We start from the raw sequence: 22,301 nt of genomic DNA, 5'->3' as shown, positions 1-22,301 counted from the left end.
TAGAAGCAAACACTTGTGTCAACTGTGCATTGATTCTTACATACTTGCTTATTGCGCTTATTATTTTGCTTTGTGTTGACAATTATCCATGAGATATATATGTTGAAAGTTGAAAGCAATTGTTGAAACTTAATCATCCTTTGTGTTGCTTCAATGCCTTTTACTTTGAATCTATTGCTTTATGAGTTAACTCTTATGCAAGACTTTTTGATCCTTGTCTTGAAAGTACTATTCATGAAAAGTTTTGCTATATGTTATCTATTGGTTAGCAAACTATAGATCGTTGCCTTGAGTCACTTCATTCATCTCATATGCTTTACAATAGTATAATCAAGATTATGTAAGTAGCATGACACTACAGAAATTATTATTTTTATCGTTTACCTACTCGAGGGCGAGTAGGAATTAAGCTTGGGGATGCTTGATACGTCTCCAACGTATCTATAATTTCTGATGTTCCATGCTAGTTTTATGACAATACCTACATGTTTTGCTCACACTTTATAATGTTTTTATGCATTTTCCGGAACTAACCTATTAACAAGATGCCGAAGTGTCAGTTCCTGTTTTCTGCTGTTTTTGGTTCCAGAAAGGCTGTTCGGGCAATATTCTCGGAATTCGACAAAACGGAAGCCAAATATCTTATTTCACCGAGACGGACCAGAACACCGAAGGAGAGCCGGAGGGGAGGCCTAGGGCTCCCACACCACACAGGGGCGCGGCCTAGGAGGGGGGCGCGCCGCCCTATGGGGTGGGCCCCCCAGGCACCCCCTCGCGCCGCCTCTTCGCCTATATAACCCCTCGCGACCTAAAAACCCGAGACCAATTGACGAAACTCCAGAAAGACTCCAGGGGCGCCGCCGCCATCGCGAAACTCCACTTCGGGGGGACAGAATCTCTGTTCCGGCACGCCGCCGGGACGGGGAAGTGCCCCCGGAAGCCATCTCCATCGACGCCACCGCCTCCATCATGCTTTGTGAGTAGTTCCACCATGGACTACGGGTTCTAGCAGTAGGTAGTTGGTACTCTCTCTCCCATGTACTTCAATACAATGATCTCATGAGCTGCCTTACATGATTGAGATTCATCTGATGTAATTGGTGTTGTGTTTGTTGGGATCCGATGGATTGTTACATTATGATTAGTCTATCTATAAAGTTTGTGAAGTTATTGTTGCTGCAATCTTGTTGTGTTTAATGCTTGTCACTAGTGCACGAGTGGCATGATCTTAGATTTAAGCTCTATACTTATTGCTTAGATTGTATCTACAAGTTGTTTGCACATGTCTATGTCCAGAACCCGAGGCCCCAGAGTGACAGCAACTGGGATAACTGGAGGGGAAGGTTTAGGTATGAGGATCACATGTTTTCACCAAGTGTTAATGCTTTGCTCTGGTGCTCTACTAAAAGGAGTACCTTAATTACCAGTAGATTCCCTCGAGGCCCGGCTGCCACCGACTGGTAGGACAAAAGATGTTATGCAAGTTTCTCATTGCGAGCACGTATGACTATATATGGAAAACATGCCTACATGATTAATAATCTTGATATTCTGTCTTAATGCTATTTTAACCCTATCAATTGCCCAACTGTAATTTGTTCACCCAACACTTGTCACTTGTTATTGGAGAGTTACCACTAGTGTAGATAGCTGGGAACCCCGGTCCATCTCTCATCATCATATACTCGTTCTATATGTCATTGGAAGTAGTATCAACTATTTTCTGGTGCCATTGCCTCTGTGTTTTGCTCAAGCATCTTTGTGTTACTATTACTATTGCTCTCATATTACTGCTGCTTTCACATCACCCCTGTTACTAGTGCTTTTCCAGGTGCAGCTGAATTGACAACTTAGTTGTTAAGGGTTATAAGTATTCTTTACCTCCCCTTGTGTCGAATCAATAAATTTGGGTTTTACTTCCCTCGAAGACTGTTGCGATCCCCTATACTTGTGGGTTATCACCCAGCACCTTCATGGTCGCCGGTAGCGACATGATTCCGGCGCCGATGATGGTGGTGGAGAGGTTGAACACCGTCCCGGGGAAGGAGGCACCGTTGTACTCTTGGAAGGTGGCGGCCTCGGTGCCGTCGTCGGACAGAGCGGCGAGCTGCTTCGTCGGGAGCAGCGGCACGCTACTGCTCTCCGGGAAGGGCTCCTTCACGGGCCCCGCCGTCGTCATCTCCGCAGAGCGGAGCTTCCGATTCGTAAGCTCTAGTGGGGAGCAAAGAAAAAAGTGTGGCGGCGTAGATGGAGACGGAATCACTGCTTCCTCTAGTATTCCACGAAGAAGGGGAATGTTTCTGGAGACGGAGCTCGAAGAACAGCCACACAAATTTCACAGGCATGACACAGCGAGATGCAGTGCGTACAGATATCCGAGCTGAACCTGGCGCTCCCCCACCGCCAAGCCACCGGCGTCTAAACGGAGAGGATGAAGAGCGGCGTGCCGTTCCGGATCTGTAGGTTGTTCGACCCTCCCCGCAAATAGCGTGGCGTGGGAAGGTAGGGTCGTGCCCGCCTGAGTCCTACTCCACGCTCGGCAGGCCACCAGTGACATAGGCATCCCCAATGGGCCTGCCGAAGATAGTACCCGGGGTTTATTGAAGGCCCACAACCCGAAGGATAAGAAGAATTCGGAAGCCCAATTTGCTAGTTAAGGAAAACTAGAGTTGTATTAGGAGAGAACACTTGTAATATTACGGGACGAGTTGGAAACCTTCCCGAACTCTGTAACTTGTACATCACGAATCCCTCGGCTCCACCTCCTATATAAGGGAGAGTCGAGGGACAAAGAAAGCATCGATTCATTGTCTCACAAACCCTAGCTTTCATATTGTCGAGTACTTTTCGGCTGAAACCTTCGAGATCTACTTGCCCTCTACTTCTAACTAAACCCTAGTCTACAACCCGTAGGCATTGACAAGTTAATCCCTTGTCAATTGGCGCCGTCTGTGGGAATTAGAGGCGTCAAGGATCTGATCTCGATGGCACGTTCAAGATCGTCGACTTCATCAACAGCAAGCAACGCGATGGATCGAGGTAAACAGATCGCAACTGGTCCTGTCGATTTTGTTCCTCACCCACCCTCCCGTATGGATGCATATGCGTATCTGGAGGAGCCTATGGAGATGACGTTCGGAAGGTTCCACTTTCGCGTCGAGAAGGAGGGAGCGTATCGTCTCGAAATTCCGATCTCGTCGGGATTATCGGCGGTCGATTCCGATCTTTCGAACTCAACATCAACAACCGAGTCAGGCGAAGAGGAGACTTCATCGCCATGCTTCATCAGCACCAGGGCAAGCGAAAAGCTCGCCAAGATCTTCAGCGACATGTTCTTCGAGTCATTTGCGGACTCAGATATAAGCGATGACTCGAATAGCTTCGACAGCTTCAACTTCATCGACAGATCCACTACCATTGGTGAGGTCTTCACCAATCTCTATGATGGTGTCACCAAACCCAACATGGTTCAGTATCCAAAATATCATCAGATCTATGCAATCGGAGATCCGAGTCGCCCACAAGAGGAGACGTCGGAGAATTTCGACGAAGCAGGAAATCCGTATGTCGATCCTGCAGATCTTACGAGAGGTCTAGGAACAAAATATATCGGACCAGGAACACGAGATATGGTACGATTTCCGCAGGAAGTATGGGATCGAGTCGCAAGAGCCATTAATGGTACAGAGCCAATGACTGTAACGACGACACCAGAAGAGTTACAAGCATATCAATATAGGCTTGCACGTACCAGGCGGGAGCTCGAGAAACAGAAAATCGCGTTGAACAGAAGGCAGGAAGCAGCCTCTGCATCAAGCAGGCGAAGGGCGGAGTTAAGTCGACAGTCAGGAACTTCGGGAGATAGCCACAGAGAAGCTCGGAACAGGGCAAGATCTAGGATGCAAAATATACCTGAAGCAGAGAGAGAGCACTTGGTACAAAACCTCGACATGTCCTTTATGTCGATAGACACACAAGGGAACATTATCCCTAAAACACCGGAAGCTGGGTATATGGCGACACAAGCCTTTATCCTCGCATCTAGGCCACCTCCCGGAGATCCAAGGGAGGCATTATACAACATGGCCATGGCAGGTGTTGGGGCCATGGGAACAGCGTTTGCATCAACGCCTTGATGCGCGTGGTTGACGTATTGTCTTTCCGTTCGACACGCGTCCGTTGGGAACCCCAAGAGGAAGGTGTGATGCGTACAGCGGCAAGTTTCCCTCATTAAGAAACCAAGGTTTATCGAACCAGTAGGAGTCAAGAAGCACATGAAGGTTGATGGCGACGAGATGTAGTGCGGCGCAACACCAGGGATTCCGGCGGCAACGTGGAACCTGCACAACACAAACCAAGTACTTTGCCCCAACGAAACAGCGAGGTTGTCAATCTCACCGGCTTGCTGTAACAAAGGATTAGATGTATAGTGTGGAAGATGATTGTTTGCAGAAAATAGTAGAACAAGTATTGTAGATTGTATTTCAGTATAGAGAATTGGACCGGGGTCCACAGTTCACTAGAGGTGTCTCTCCCATAAGATAAATAGCATGTTGGGTGAACAAATTACAGTTGGGCAATTGACAAATAGAGAGGGCATGACCATGCACATACATATTATGATGAGTATAGTGAGATTTAATTGGGCATTACGACAAAGTACATAGACCGCTATCCAGCATGCATATATGCCTAAAAAGTCCACCTTCAGGTTATCATCCGAACCCCTTCCAGTATTAAGTTGCTAACAACAGACAATTGCATTAAGTATTGCGCGTAATGTAATCAATAACTACATCCTCGGACATAGCATCAATGTTTTATCCCTAGTGGCAACAGCACATCCATAACCTTAGAGGTTTCTGTCACTCCCCCAGATTCACGGAGACATGAACCCACTATCGAGCATAAATACCCCCTCTTGGAGTTACTAGCAAAAACTTGGCCAGAGCCTCTACTAATAACGGAGAGCATGCAAGATCATAAACAACACATAGACATAAATTGATAATCAACATAACATAGTATTCTCTATCCATCAGATCCCAACAAACACAACATATAGCATTACAGATAGATGATCTTGATCATGTTCGGCAGCTCACAAGATCCGACAATGAAGCATAATGAGGAGAAGACAACCATCTAGCTACTGCTATGGACCCATAGTCCAGGGGTAGACTACTCACTCATCACTCCGGAGGTGACCATGGCGGCGTAGAGTCCTCCGGGAGATGATTCCCCTCTCCGGCAGGGTGCCGGAGGCGATCTCCTGAATCCCCCGAGATGGGATTGGCGGCGGCGGCGTCTCTGGAAAGTTTTCCGTATCGTGGCTCTCAGATGCGGGGGTTTCGCGATGAAGACTATTTGTAGGCGGAAGGGCAGGTCAGGGGGCCACACGAGGGGCCCAGGAGACAGGCCGGCGCGGCCAAGACCTGGGCCGCGCCGCCCTACCTCCTGGCCACCTCGTGGCCCCACTTCGTTGACTCTCCGGTCTTCTGGAAGCTTCGTGTGAAAATAGGCCCCTGGGCGTTGATTTCGTCTAATTCCGAGAATATTTCTTTACTAGGATTTCTGAAACCAAAAACAGTAGAAAACAGCAACTGGCTCTTCGGCATCTTGTTAATAGGTTAGTGCCGGAAAATGCATAAATATGATGTAAAGTATGCATAAAACATGTAGATATCATCAATAATGTGGCATGGAACATAAGAAATTATCGATACGTCGGAGACGTATCAGCATCCCCAAGCTTAGTTCCTGCTCGTCCCGAGCAGGTAAACGATAACAAAGATAATTTCTGGAGTGACGTGCCATCATAACCTTGATCATACTATTGCAAAGCATATGAGCTGAGATCAAATCATTCAAAGCAAGTATCTATATTGATATAAGAGATGATAATGCAAGAGTTAGACAAGCTAGAAGTTTTCATGAACTATTGCTTTAAAGACATGCAACCGTACAAAGTTCATTAAAGATGTATTAAGTATTCAGCATAGAAGTTCTATCCTTCATTCCAAGCATCAAGTAAATTTTCACAACATAAGAAGGATTCAGTCAAGTAAACATAAACATGAACGTCATGAATCAACTGTTTCGAAGTCTACTCAACCGGTGAGCGCAAGCATTTGGTATTAGCACCAGGATGTTATGGCATAAAGAACGTTAATGGGGGTTTGGAAGGCCAAATGGAAGAAAGGCTTGCAAAGCTGTAAATGACCATTAGACAAGAGGAAGCCTTATGATCGATGCTATGCAAGGAGTAGTGATTGCCATGCAACGGATGCACATAGAGCTATATGTGTATGAAAGCTCTCCAATGGAACTAGTGGGGTGCATCCAACTTGGTTGCTCACGAAGACCTAGAGCACTTTTGAGGAGGCTCATCATTGGAATATACAACCCAAGTTCTATAGTGTAAATTCCCCACATAGTTATACTAGTAAAACATGAAAACTCTCTCATATGAATGTAGGTGCTAAACATGAGCACAAATGATGACTATGAATAATGCGGGTGCTAAAACATGAGCACAAGTGTGGATAAAAGATAGTAATGCTGCCCCCTTTTTCTTTATTCTCTTTTTTTCCTTTTTTCTTTTTTTCTTTTTTTTCTTTTTTTTTTCTTTTTTTTTTCTTTTTGATGGCCTCCACGGCTCTTTTCATTTTTAGGGGCAACATCCTAATTATGACAACACACTTTTTGGTACAAATAACTCATAATGAATGAAACATGATGTATGAAACTGTATGCCTCTGCCAGTGTAGCAGGATGTGCAATGATCTAGCGTAACATGGGTAAACCACACATCAGCTGTATATGATCATGCAAAGCAATATATAAATAATAAATGACAACATGGCATGTAATGTAAAAATGGATGTTGCATGGCAATATATCTCGGAACAGCTATGGAAATGCTGTGGTAGGTAGGTATGGTGGCTGTTTTGAGGAGATGTATGGGCTTATGTGTAGGAGAACAAGAGAAAGTTCTCCCACGGGTTTGGATGTACCGGCGAAGTATGCACAATTCTCAATGTGAGCAAAAGGCAATGCACAGTACCGAAGAGGCTAGCAAATTTGGATGGTGGAAGTGCCAAAAACCGTAGCTTAACATTAGTCAAAAAGAACTCACAAGCTTATTGCAAACAACTAGCAGGTTCATCATTAAGAGCATGATTAAAATTTTACTTCAAGGAGGGCCGTTCACGGTGGCACAAGTACCCCGCTAGCTCCCTCGACCTTCAGCACAACTTAGTTATTACGATGAACTCTCAGACATGGAAAGCTATCAAGTCCAACTACGCCTTCAACTATTTAAATAGAGTTTGTAGTACGACGCAAGCTTAAAGACAACAATCCACTACTAATTTTAACTTATTTATCCAGCAAGCCTTACCATCTAAATACCTCAAAACATTTGCAAAGAATCAAGTTATCAAAGCTCAATGTTCTACAAGTATTTTATTATTCACTACCACATGCAGCATTTCCCGTTTCCAACCATACAACAATTTAACGAAGAAGAAACTTTCGCCATGAATATTATGAGTAAAGCCTAAGAACATATTTGTCCATATGCAACAGCGGAGCGTGTCTCTCTCCCACACAAAGAATGCTAGGATCCATTTTATTCAAACAAAACAAAAAAAAAACAAAACGACACTCCAAGCAAAGCACATAAGATGTGACGGAATAAAAATATAGTTTCAGGGGAGGAACCTGATAATGTTGTCGATGAAGAAGGGGATGCCTTGGGCATCCCCAAGCTTAGACGCTTGAGTCTTCTTGATATATGCAGGGGTGAACCACCGGGGCATCCCCAAGCTTAGAGCTTTCACTCTCCTTGATCATGTTGTATCATCTCCCTCTCTTGATCCTTGAAAACTTCCTCCACACCAAACTCAAAACAACTCATTAGAGAGTTAGTGCACAATCAAAATATACATGTTCAGAGGTGACATAATCATTCTTAACACTTCTGGACATTACACAAAGCTACTGAAAGTCAATGGAATCGAAATATCCATCGAACATATCAAAACATGCAATGCGAAATAAAAGGCAGAATCTGTCAAAACAGAACAGTTCGTAAAGACGACTTTTATTGATGCACCAGACTTGCTCAAATGAAAATGCTCAAATTGAATGAAAGTTGCGTACATATCTGAGGATCACTCACGTAAATTGGCATAATTTTCTGAGTTACCTACAGAGAATTTTGCCCAGATTCGTGACAGCAAAGAAATCTGTTTCTGCGCAGTAATCCAAATCTAGTATGAACCTTACTATCAACGACTTTACTTGGCACAACAATGCACAAAACTAAGATAAGGAGAGGTTGCTACAGTAGTAAACAACTTCCAAGACACAAAATAAAAACAAAGGTACTGTAGTAAAAACATGGGTTGTCTCCCATAAGCGCTTTTCTTTAACGCCTTTCAGCTAGGCGCAGAAAGTGTGTATCAAGTATTATCGAAAGATGAAGCATCGGTACCATAAGCTCCCCCATCTGTAGTGGTACTAAGGGCTTTGTCAATTTTAGGCCTATAATAATATTTTTTTGGTTTAGGCACTTTAGAGACATACATAAATTTTTGCTCCTTACCCACATAAGCTTTCTCCTTATGTTTAAGAGAAGAAAAAGTTAAACCCAAGGTTCCCATAGCTTTTTCAAGTTCGCCAATCCTATTGATTTGATCATCATGGACAACACAAGTTCCTAGGACACTAATTCTTTCATCAATTCCTCCTAAGGATTTGTCAAGTTCATCAGTTTTATCAAGTAACATTTCCAATTTAGTTTCAACACTTGGAAATTTTTTCTCTATGGTTTCCAACTTTTTCATGACATCTTCAAGAGAGGTTTCAATTTTAACTTCATTAACAGGTGGTATTCCAAATAGACTCTCAATAATGCAACTAGCTTCTAAAGCAGGAGTACTTAGGAAGTTACCTCCCGCGAGACAATCAAGAACATACCTATTCCAGCTAGAGATACCAACATAAAAATTCCTGAGTAAGATAGTGGTGGAGTGTTTCTTAATGCACCTATTATGGGCATCACTAATTCTATACCAAGCATCTCTTAAACATTCTCCCCCTTGTTTCTTAAACATACGAACTTCAACTTCAGGATTACTCATTTTAGCAATAGTAAATAAAATAGACTAGATAAAGTAAATGCATGTAACTAATTTTTGTGTGTTTTTGATATAGCAAACAAGATAGCAAATAAAGTAAAACTAGCAACTATTTTTTTTGTATTTTGATATAATGCAGCAAACAAAGTAGTAAATAAAATAAAGCAAGACAAAAACAAAGTAAAGAGATTGGGATGTGGAGACTCCCCTTGCAGCGTGTCTTGATCTCCCCGGCAACGGCGCCAGAAATTTGCTTGCTGGCGTGTAGTTGACGAGGGAGTTAGAAGTCTCTGTGGTGTAATTTCCTTCTCGTCCCCGGCAACGGTGCCAGAAATTTGCTTGATGCGCGTGGTTGACGTATTGTCTTTCCGTTCGACACGCGTCCGTTGGGAACCCCAAGAGGAAGGTGTGATGCGTACAGCGGCAAGTTTCCCTCAGTAAGAAACCAAGGTTTATCGAACCAGTAGGAGTCAAGAAGCACGTGAAGGTTGATGACGACGAGATGTAGTGCGGCGCAACACCAGGGATTCCAGCGCCAACGTGGAACCTGCACAACACAAACCAAGTACTTTGCCCCAACGAAACAGCGAGGTTGTCAATCTCACCGGCTTGCTGTAACAAAGGATTAGATGTATAGTGTGGAAGATGACTGTTTGCAGAAAACAGTAGAACAAGTATTGTAGATTGTATTTCAGTATAGAGAATTGGACCGGGGTCCACAGTTCACTAGAGGTGTCTCTCCCATAAGATAAATAGCATGTTGGGTGAACAAATTACAGTTGGGCAATTGACAAATAGAGAGGGCATGACCATGCACATACATATTATGATGAGTATAGTGAGATTTAATTGGGCATTACGACAAAGTACATAGACCGCTATCCAGCATGCATATATGCCTAAAAAGTCCACCTTCAGGTTATCATCCGAACCCCTTCCAGTATTAAGTTGCTAACAACAGACAATTGCATTAAGTATTGCGCGTAATGTAATCAATAACTACATCCTCGGACATAGCATCAATGTTTTATCCCTAGTGGCAACATCACATCCATAACCTTAGAGGTTTCTGTCACTCCCCCAGATTCACGGAGACATGAACCCACTATCGAGCATAAATACCCCCTCTTGGAGTTACTAGCAAAAACTTGGCCAGAACCTCTACTAATAACGGAGAGCACGCAAGATCATAAACAACACATAGACATAAATTGATAATCAACATAACATAGTATTCTCTATCCATCGGATCCCAACAAACACAACATATAGCATTACAGATAGATGATCTTGATCATGTTCGGCAGCTCACAAGATCCGACAATGAAGCATAATGAGGAGAAGACAACCATCTAGCTACTGCTATGGACCCATAGTCCAGGGGTAGACTACTCACTCATCACTCCGGAGGCGACCATGGCGGCGTAGAGTCCTCCGGGAGATGATTCCCCTCTCCGGCAGGGTGCCGGAGGCGATCTCCTGAATCCCCCGAGATGGGATTGGCGGCGGCGGCGTCTCTGGAAAGTTTTCCGTATCGTGGCTCTCGGTACTGGGGGTTTCGCGACGAAGACTATTTGTAGGCGGAAGGGCAGGTCAGGGGGCCACACGAGGGGCCCAGGAGACAGGCCGGCGCGGCCAAGACCTGGGCCGCGCCACCCTACCTCCTGGCCACCTCGTGGCCCCACTTCGTTGACTCTCCGGTCTTCTGGAAGCTTCGTGTGAAAATAGGCCCTTGGGCGTTGATTTCGTCCAATTCCGAGAATATTTCTTTACTAGGATTTCTGAAACCAAAAACAGTAGAAAACAGCAACTGGCTCTTCGGCATCTTGTTAATAGGTTAGTGCCGGAAAATGCATAAATATGATGTAAAGTATGCATAAAACATGTAGATATCATCAATAATGTGGCATGGAACATAAGAAATTATCGATACGTCGGAGACGTATCACGCCTCCCGAAGGTTCAGCAAGGCAAAATAGTCCACGACCAGCGGCAGCAGCAACAGTTCCCGAAAGAACAGGTGGAGCAAGAAACACAGCAGCGCAAGCAAGGGTGGACAGAGCACGACAAAATAGAAGGGAACATCGGCACTCCCCAGAGTTAGATGAAGAGGATATGTGCGGGCTGCCGTGCTTTACAAGGAGGGTCCGAAAAACTCGAGTTCCTGCGGGGTTCAAGCTGCCCGATAACTTCAAAAAATTCGACGGCCTGCAAGATCCAGAGGATTGGCTAGTCGATTATCTCAAGACAGTAAAATTAATAGGAGGAACCAGAGCAACAGCCATGCAGAGCATCCAAGTACATCTAAGTGGAGCTGCGCGATCTTGGATAAAGAAGCTTCCTCCAGGTTCTATCGACAGCTGGGATAGCTTCGAGGATGTGTTCGTCAAGAATTTCCGGTCTACTTGCAAAAAACCTGCATCATTAGAGGAGTTGAGAGCATGTCGACAAAAGCCGGATGAATCAATGAGAAAGTACATCCAAAGATGGAATATCATCAAAAACTCAGCAGAAAATATATCTGACGAGAGAGCGATAGATGCGTTTGTCGCAGGAATCCGATGAGGAGATTTTGTCGAGGACTTGGGGAGAACCAACCCAAAGACAGTATCTGCATTGATGGAGATAGCAAATGGATGGGCAGATGGAGAGGATGTTGTTCACAACAAACGGCATAGGACGCCAGAGGAAGACCGCAGTCGAAATTATCAAAATAGACACCGGTTTTCTCGGCAATACTCAAACTACGATGCACCTGGCCAAATTTCGGCTGGGTTTCGAGCAAGCGCAGGAGGAAACAATAGAGATGATTATCAAAGGAGCAACGAGCAGCGAGGTGACAATAGGGATTACTCCCGAAACAGCAGGCCAAATAATGGGCCTAGGTTCCAGAGACCTTTCGTGTCCCCAGAGGAAATGATGAACGGGCCATGCCAGATGCACTTTTATCTCGACAACAATGGAAAAAGACAGTCAGGACACCTGCAAAAGGATTGCCAAAATTTTCAGGCAATGCTAAGGTGGGCAGGGCACGCCAATGCCCAGGCGACAAATAGAAACCCGCAAGGACCCAGGAGTGAGATTCACTTGCCACCTCCTCCCGCAATTACGGATGACAATCGACATCAGCTCAGAATAGCGGCGGCACCAGCGCCACCGCCGTACGTTGATCCCAACTCCAATGGAGTGGTCTCGATGATTCAGAAAGGCAGGCCATCCAATAGAGCTTAGAAAGTAATCTCGCGACAGGTGTTCATGGCAGAGAAGATGCCTCCACCAACGATTGAGTACCTCAATTGGTCAGGGCAAGACATTGGCTTCACAATAGCGGACCATCCACAGCAAGTTCCTCGACCAGGGCAATCAGCACTTATGTTACCAGCAGTAATCACAGGATTCGACGTATCGCGAGTATTCATAGATGAAGGCAGCAGCCTAAACCTTATGTATGCAGATACACTAAGGAAGATGAGCATATCTCTAGCAAATCTGAAGCCAACTGATACGCGTTTCCATGGAATTACGCCGGAGAAGCCAAGTTATCCGCTAGGAAAGATCAATCTCGACGTTCAGTTTGGGACCCGAGAAAACTACAGAATAGAGAGACTGGAGTTTGAGGTCGTGGATTTCCCATCACAGTACCACGCTTTGTTGGGGCGCCCATCATATGCCAGGTTTATGGCAGTACCACATTATACATACCTGTTATGGAGGATGCCTGGACCTAAGGGACCAATCACAGTTAAAGGAAACTTCGCGCTAGCCGATAAATGTGACAAGGATTTTCATCGACTCTCAGAAACCTTCGGGATGCAGGCAGAGTACATAGCGTCAAGTCTCACGACGGATTACGATGTGTTGCCAGATGTAGGAAGGCCTAACAAGGAATCAACTTTCAATACGTCGAAAAATTCTAAGGAGGTGCAGATTCACCCGACAGATCCCAAGAAGACGACGTCCATCACGACAGACATGGACCTCACATAGGAAAGCGCGCTCGTCGAGTTCCTCCGTGAGCACTGGAAAATCTTCGCATGGTGTCCAGCTGACATGCCAGGAGTACCCAGGGAACTTGCCGAGCACCACCTGAACTTGGATCCACTAGCGAGACCAATCAAACAACCTTTGCGGCGTTTTTCGGAGCCAAACCGCAAAGCTATGCTGTCAGAAATCGATAGACTCAGAGAAGCTGGTTTCATCAAGAAGCTGCATACAGAGGCCACGTGGGTCGCAAACCCAGTATTGGTCCCGAAGAAAAACACTAAAGTCCTTCGCATGTGTGTCGACTTTACGTGTCTCAACAAACATTGTCCAAAGGATCACTTTCCCCTCCCAAGGATCGATCAAATTATCGATTCCACGGCAGGATGTGAACGTCTTTCCTTCCTGGATGCTTACTCTGGTTATAACCAGATGAGACTGAAAGAAGAGGACGAGGTCAAAACAGCGTTCATCACACGTTATGGCGTGTTTTGCTATCGAACAATGCCTTTTGGTTTGAAAAACGCGGGAGCAACATATCAGAGGATGATGCAGAAGTGCTTAGCAACACAGATTGGGAAAAACGTACAAGTGTACATTGATGATGTTGTAATAACGTCAAAAAAGGGAGCAACGCTAATCGAGGATTTGAAGGAAACTTTCGAGAACCTCGACAAATTCTGCCTCAAGCTGAATCCGACGAAGTGTTCTTTCGGCGTCCCTGCAGGAGAACTTCTCGGGTTCCTAGTCTCAGCAAGAGGGATTGAAGCCAACCCCGAAAAAATCCAAGCTATCGTAACAATGCGGAAGCCAACAAAGTTGAAAGAGATACAACAGTTAACTAGGCGAGTCGCAGCTTTAAGCAGATTCGTCGCCATACTGGGAGAAAAGGCGTTGCCGTTCTACGCCTTAATCAAGCAAGGAGAGAAATTCCAGTGGAACGAAGAGGCAGATAGAGCTTTCGAGGATCTTAAACGCACAATTTCGACACCACCAATCTTGGTGGCGCCGAAAGAGAAGGAACCCCTCTTGTTATACATTGCAGCCACACCTCAGGTGGTTAGCACGGTGTTGGTTGTCGAAAGAGAAGAAGAAGGAAAACTCCATGGAGTGTAAAGGCCGGTATATTTCATCAGTGAAGTTTTATCGCCTTCAAAACAGCGGTACCCGCAGTACCTGAAGCTAGCATATGGAGTATTCACAACCGCAAGGAAATTGCGCCACTATTTTTCGGCATACCCGATAGTAGTGGTCAATGAAGCACCTCTATCAAATATACTGAATAATCCAGAAGCTACAGGTCGTGTCTCCCTTTGGGGAATAGAACTTTCTCCTCGGGACATCACGTATGAAAAAAGAAAAGCAATAAAGTCGCAAATTCTGCCAGATTTCATCGCAGAGTGGATGGAGTTGCAAAATACAGGACCCCCAGATTTATCGAGAACTTGGACTATGAACTTCGACGGGTCCAAGAGGGTAGAAGGAGCAGGGGCAGGTGTGATACTCATATCACCTGAAGGCGACAAACTGAAGTATGTCCTACGGATGACGTTCCCAAACGGATCTACTAATGAAGCAGAATATGAAGCTCTTATACACGGGATGAAGATGGCAAAAGCTTGTGGTGCAACCCGATTAAAAATCTTTGGCGACTCGCAGTTGGTGGCTCAGCAAGTCATGAACCAATGTGATGCAGTCAATGACAATATGGTGGCATACAAGGAAGTATACAATGAGCTCGAGAAGTTATTTGATGGATGTGAAGTAAATCACATCAGCAGGCTGAGCAATGATGAAGCCGATGTTCTCGCAACATCGGGTCACAGTGCCTCGCAATTCCACCAGGTGTGTTTTGGGAAGAGATAGCCGAGAGATCCACAAAGCCAAAGAAGGCGCTGAAGAAAGAGAAGGAGGAGAAAACTACGGCGCCTCCCAAAGAAGCAATAAAAGAAGAAGAGGACCAGTAGCTGGTAATGATGGTGCAGGTCCCATGGATGCAAGCGTACATATCATATATCTTAAGGAACGAGATACCCGACGACCCAGTTGAAGCAAGGCGAGTTATTCGACAATCCAAAGCCTTTACAGTGGTCAAAGGGGAGTTGTACAAGCGCAGTATTTCAGGTGTGCTGCAAAGGTGTGTTACACCCGAAGAAGGGAGGATAATCTTAAAGGATGTACACGATGGAATATGTGGTCATCACACAAGCAGTCGAGCTATCGCGGCGAAGTTTTTTCGAGCTGGATTTTACTGGCTGACAGCAATCGAGGACGCAAAGGAGATAGTACGAACTTGCGACGTGTGTCAGCGATTTGCCGCAAAACCGCACTCTCCGGCAGCAGAACTGATTCCAATACCATTGTCTTGGCCTTTTGCTCAATGGGGTCTCGATATGGTGGGAAAATTACACAAGGCCTCACCAGGAGGATACGAGTATATGCTTGTTGCTGCCGACAAATTCACCAAGTGGATAGAAGCGAAGCCGATAAATTCACCAGATGCAGCGTTAGCAATAAAATTCGTGAAAAGCATCGTTTTTCGATTTGGAGTCCCTCATAGCATCGTCACGGACAATGGCAGTAACTTTACATCCAAGGAATTCAAGGCATACTGCGCAGAAGTAGGCATCAAATTGCACTTCGCGTCAGTTGGGCACCCGCAAACCAATGGTCAAGTCGAGAAAGCCAACGGTATCATTTGCAACGGTATCAAGAAGCGCCTACTTGGACCACTGAAAAAAGCGCGACATACTTAGCCAGAAGAGTTGCCAAGTGTTTTATGGAGTATTCGAACAACGCCAAATACAGCGACACAGGAAACTCCGTTCTTTCTGGTCCATGGAGCTGAGGCAGTATTACCAATCGAAATAGAGCATGATTCCCCAAGAGTCACAGAGTATGACGAGGAAACTTCAAGAAGAGCATTGGAGGACGATGTCGATGCACTCGATGAAGCTCGAGATGAAGTACTATCACGGGTCACTAAATACCAGCAAGACTTGAAAAACTACCACAGTCGACGATTGCGGCCAAGATCTTTTCAAGTCGGAGATTTAGTCTTACGGCTCAATCAACAAAGTACTGAAAAATTCGAGTCGCCATGGCTTGGCCCTTACATCGTCACAGAAGTAATCGAAGGAGGAGCATACAGGATCAAGGATAAGAAGACAGGGGTTCCCGAGAAAAACCCCTGGAACGTGGCGCAACTCAGGCGGTTCTACGCTTAGAGTCGAAATATAGTCCTCCTTTGTAAAAATACAATGTACTGAAACGCCCGCGAGTTTTCAGACACACTCTTTTCCTTTTCAGGGCACCGAGTGGGGCTGGAAAGGTTTTTAATGAGGCCGGCTCGCGGTGCTGCAATATAGTAAAAGATATTGGTGATATACATCTTTTTCGTCGACAGGCTCGGGGGCTCGTAACCCATGACAGCAAAATATATATACTCTCGCAAAATAGTAAGACGAAAAAATAGTATAAGCTCCGGCCAAAGGCTCGGGGGCTTCACAATATAGAGTATACTTCACAAGATAGACAACTTCATTATCACAAAGAATTCGACAAAAATACAGACATAATTTCTCGCAATATAGAACAATTCAGTTAATGCCTAATATACTATCTATGGATAGACCTTTGTTAGTTGCAGCGGTTGTTGTATGTTCAGCATAACTCCCTTTGACAAAGAATTCAGAATTCATACGAAGAAGTTCGTCCATCATTTCTTCGGCTACAGGAGTTACAATATCATTGGTCTTGTCAACGTTCCTTTTTCGCTTCGACTGCTTGGCCAGGCATTTGGAGACAATCATCGTCAGGTCTAATTTCCGATGGCAGATCTGTATCATGATCATAGTGAATCTTGCTCCAGCAGATAATTGAGCTGGCACAAAGTTATAGATACGAGGAGCGTCCCGAAATTTTTCCATCAAACCAAGAAGAGTGTCGGGCGCCTCGTCCCGAGGAAACATCGTCTTGTAAACAAAGGAAAATGTTCTAGTGGAAAGATCAAGGAACTCGCGAACCTGACAGGCGCGATCTTGAAACCTGACAGTCTGTCGGGTCCGCTCTGGAGTGGCCCAGAACAGACAACCATGGTCAAGCGAAAGGTTAACGAGAAGATTTGTCCTCGCGTTTACCCTTTCGTCTTCAGCAGCAGCGTCGAGAAAGGAACCTATTGGGCGACAGCACGAGAAATTCAAAAAAGGATACGGCAGAAAGATAGAAGAAGTTCTGGTTTGAAAAAGCATACCTGACATATCGACACTGGCTTCATTCATCAGTTCAAGCATGGAATTCTCTCGAGTGGCTGCCTTTTCAGCTTCAGAAATGGCGGCTTCCTTGGCAGCTATGGCTTCTCGAGCTTGTTGAAGAGCAACCTTTTATTTTTCGGATGCCTTGCGAGATTGCTCCATCATCACAAGTGTTTGCTTCTTTGCATACTGAAGTTGTTGACGAAGTTCTTCCAAGTCTTGCGATAAATTCTTACTCGAGGAATCTTCACCAAGTTCACTATTCACAAGTGTTTTCTTTGAGCGAGAAGAGGTAGGCGAAACATCGGAAGGAGCAGGAGTTGGAGTATAGTTATCGAACGTCAACTGAAAGAAAAGGCTCGACATCAATCATCAAGCAAGATAGAATTCCATTGATTTTCAGAATATTTACAAGACATTACAATGGAGAAAGCCCTAATAAACTAGTGGGGTAGGCGTCGCCAAATCTACTTTGGCGACAGCATCAAAAGGAAAAAAGAAAAGAAAGAAAGGGTGGTCTACTTGACCTCCGGCTTGGATGCGCTTCGAGCAGGAGTTGGTTTAACACCAAGGTAGGCAAGGATTGGCTTCGAGGGAGGTTTGGCAGCTCTAATTAGAGATTGCCACTTCTTCGTTTCCATCTGCCCTATGTCGCCAACCTTGGTCCAGTCAACATTTTGCTGGCTATCAGCAATCAGCGCGATGGTGCCCTCAACGCCAACCTTCAGGCCCTCTTGGCGAAGTTTGAGCCCAAGATCTTCTGGCACATTGAAGCTTTTGGCAAGAGCAACAAAAGTGTCGGGCTCCTCTTTCTTCGGGAAGAAGTAGGGGAAGAGCTTCGACAGACCTGCCTCAGCATCAGCAAGGCCGTCGCGTGCTTCATCCCCATGGATTTCAAGAAGGGATAGCGCGTCGAGAAGCTCGTCGCCTACAGGACCATCCACTCCGTACTCTTGATGAGTTCTCCCGTAAAAGAAGCAAAGGATAGCTCGTAAATAAAGAGTGCCCGGAAAATGAGAAGTAACTCGAGGAAATGCACAAAGAGTCGAGTACTTACTAACAAAACGTCGACTTTGTGCCTCCAAGCGACTGAGGATTTTTTCTTCTCGAGCAGCTTGCTCAGCTATTTTGTTGCTCAAAGCAGTTTCTGCGTCGTGAAGCCTCTTCCGAAGATCTTCAACACCAGCAGCGTCTACCTTGGCCTTTTCAGCATCTGCCTTGGCCTTCTTCGCATCTGCTTCAGCCTCCTTACGAGCCTTCTCACTTTGCTCCAATTTTTGAGCAAGTGCATCGGCGCGCTTGTTGGCTTCCGGAAGTTTTTCTGCCAAAATATTCAAAACCAGTCAAAATCACGACAAGAAAGGAGTGAGAAGTCATGGGCCAGGAGAAGCAGAAAAATATTACCTTCAGCCTTGCTAGCATATTCACGGTACCCGACGAATTGGGCACCGAAGCGGATGAATTCCTTAATCAAAGGCTCATAAAGAAAGATAGAGAAAGAAAGTGTCAATATAGTCAAAAGCTCGACAGCACAAAGTGAAAAGAAGCAAACAATGAAAAAATTGATAGCATCAGAAAGTATTTAGGGACTTACATCATCCAAAAGAGGAGTCGAGGAGCTACCCAATTGCAAGGCAGGCTCCGTGATTGATTCAACTCTCGCCCTTTTTGGCGAAGGGACATGGGGGCTTGCAGGAGGAGTAGGTTGTTTGGTGTTCTGTTGAGGAGGCGAAGATTCTTCTCCTTCAACATGCACTTCAGAAGCAACTAAAGTATGCGACGTACTCGTTCGAGCAGTCGCATCAATAGCTTGCGCCTCTTCCTCGTCACCACTACAGCAAAATGGCGATAGTATAAGAAGCAGGATAGACACAAAACGTTAAGAGCAAAAACAGTAAGAAGCAAGGGGTAACTTACGAGCTGACGAGGGCATCAAGGTATGGATCGAAAGCTGCCTTCCGATTTGAAGGAGCAGCTTCTTCGGCTTTGGAGGTGCCGGAATCTTCGACGCCGTCCCTTTTCCTCCTGTTCCTTGGAGAACCAGCAGGAGGAAGGGAATGTGTCGAGGCAGTGGCCTCAGAATCAGCGTCTTTTTCAGAAGAAGCCGCGGATTTGTAAGAACCCGCGACTTCACTTTCAGGGCGCGAGGTACCCTGGTTTTCATCATCGACAACGGTACGGTCCTCAACCTCTCCACCCTCAGGAAGAGGAGGAAGAGAAGCAAGAACAGGGTGGTCCTGAGAAAAAAACAAAGAAAGAATGTCGATAAAAACGATGTTGTGCTAAAAGCTAAAAAGATAGCCGTCAACAATTAGTAAAATTCGAGGAGACAATATAGCAAACAAGAGGAAAATTACCTCGGGGAGGGGATTGGCGCCACTATATGGCGTAATGCGGCAAGAAGATGGAATTGGATCCTTCTTGCTGAGCGATGAGATTCTTCGGATAAGCTTCTCAAAATCCTTCAGAGGAAGATCTTTTGAGAGCCTGTCGACGTCTTTTTCACCAACATACTTCCAGAGGGGATTTTTGCGAGCCTGGAGAGGCTGCACTCTAATCCTAAGGAAATACGCTGTGATCTCAATACCCGATAGCTCCTTGCCGCGGGTGTTTTGTAGCTCGTGGATGCGAGTCATCAGCGCTTCAGTCGCCAATTTCTCAGCTTCGGTAGCTTCGGCATCCCAAGAACGGCGGCGAAGGATTCTGGCTTCTCCATCAAAAGGGGCGATGTTGTCCTCCACTGAATTGGAGCTTTCTTCGTGTACATACAGCCACCTCTTCCGCCAACCTTGGACAGAGTCGGGGAATTTGACGTCGAAATATTTGACGTCAGAGCGAACACAGATAACAACGCCGCCAATGTTGTAGGCAACGTTGTGGGAGCCATTACGGCGGAGACAGAAGATACGCTTCCACAGAGCCCAATTAGGTTGGACCCCGAGGAAGCACTCACATAATGTGATAAAAATCGACACATGCAGGATGGAATTGGGCGTCAACTGATGCAGTTGAAGCCCATAGACAAACAAAAGACCCCGCAAAAACTCGTGGATTGGGGGAGAGAGACCTCGGATGAGGTGGTCAACGAAACTGACCCGATACTCGATTGGAGGCTTTGGATAGCTCTCCTCCTTGGGGAAGCGGATGGAGTTCTCCTTCTTGTTGAACCCCATCTTCTTCAGCAGGTTCATATCTTGGGCGGAGATCTTGGATCTTTCCCACTCGGCGCTTCCCAGATCCGCCGTCGCCATCTTGGACTCCGGAGTGCTGTGCCTGGTCAAACGGGCGCGAGGTGGCATCAATGAGCTTGGCGGAGAAGCGTGTGAGTGTGGTGGAGCTCTTGAAGCAATGAGAGCAATGGAGGATTTTGCAGAGGAGAAGCAGAGGTGCGGCGCAAGCGAAAGGACTAGAGGAGGAAGACGATGCCTTTTTATAGAGGTGCGGTGAATCGACGCACCGTTGGATTGAGAGATTGCGGGACAGATGGTGTACACGTGGACAAGGGGTAAAAAGTAATTTCATACAGACGAGAAAGCACATGCGCTACAGTACGTGCGCCAGGAAAAGTGGAGGACGTGTGTCCCCCACTTGCGCGACGTGTCAATACGATGCGTAATTTGGGCCCGCAAGGCAGTGAGAAAGAACTTCTCGCGTTTTCCAGTAACAACGGTCGTGGCTATCGTCAGCAGTGATGTCACATTAACAAGAGAAAGTTTTGACTAAGCAGCTTCATAAAAAAGGCGACATCAGAGGATTATGGACTATTTTGAGAGCCTTTGATCAAACACAAGTTTTTGATCAAATGCTCGGGGGCTACTTTGGAAAAGTGAAAAATTCGAGAAAGACAAAATAGAAATGGCGAGAGCCTATGATCAAATACAAGTATTTGCTCATAGCCTCGGGGGCTACTCCCATCGGGAGCGCTGTTCGCGCACCCGAGAGATTTGAAAAATTATGCGACAGGTAAAAAATATAGCGACATAGGGCGTGGAGCCTACACCCAAGCACAAGTCCTTGGTTGTAGCCTCGGGGGCTACTCCCATCGGGAACGCTGTTCGCGTGCCCGATGAAATTATAAAAAAAAGAGACAAAAAGAAGAAGAAAAAGTGAGCATATTTCGAGTTATATACATAACTCTACATATACTCCCATCGGGAGAGAAATATAAGTCATCCGTTGACTCAATAAAATGTGCTATTCCAGCAGTCGAAAAAGCACTCGACAATATATTCTCAGAACGCCAAAGTTGCGAACAATTTCTGAATGCCGCAAAACTTTGCGAAGGTAAGACCCCGGATCCGTTCCGTGTGGCGTGGCGCCGTCTCTGACGTCGGTTTGCTACTTTTATCCGTATCAACAGATACGAAGAAAAATCCTAACGGACGCGTTAGGTACCCGATAAATATGACTGGGACTCGACAGAATGGTAAGACCTTAAGCGGCACCTGTCGAAGTTTACACCAGTATCCCGAGATCATGTCCAGGGACGTGAGCTTGAAGTAGGTTTTTGCGGATTGCCACTAGAGCAGTTAACTAGTACCTGATCCGTCAGATGAACTAGCCCCAACTACTATTATCCCTGTACAATATAGAAATTCGTATGCAAAGATATGTGGTGAAGATCAGAATTATCGAATAAATATAAAGGTGGAGATTTTCCCTGACTCTACAATTCAAGCAAAATCTCGGGGGCTACTGACATAGGCATCCCCAATGGGCCTGCCGAAGATAGTACCCGGGGTTTATTGAAGGCCCACAACCCGAAGGATAAGAAGAATTCGGAAGCCCAATTTGCTAGTTAAGGAAAGCTAGAGTTGTATTAGGAGAGAACACTTGTAATATTACGGGAGGAGTTGGAAACCTTCCCGAACTCTGTAACTTGTACATCACGAATCCCTCGGCTCCACCTCCTATATAAGGG

This window comes from Lolium perenne, chromosome 4 (genome assembly GCF_019359855.2).
Source record: "Lolium perenne isolate Kyuss_39 chromosome 4, Kyuss_2.0, whole genome shotgun sequence".
NCBI classification, from domain to species: Eukaryota; Viridiplantae; Streptophyta; class Magnoliopsida; order Poales; family Poaceae; genus Lolium; species Lolium perenne.
Note: the sequence above shows the minus strand (reverse complement) of the source record.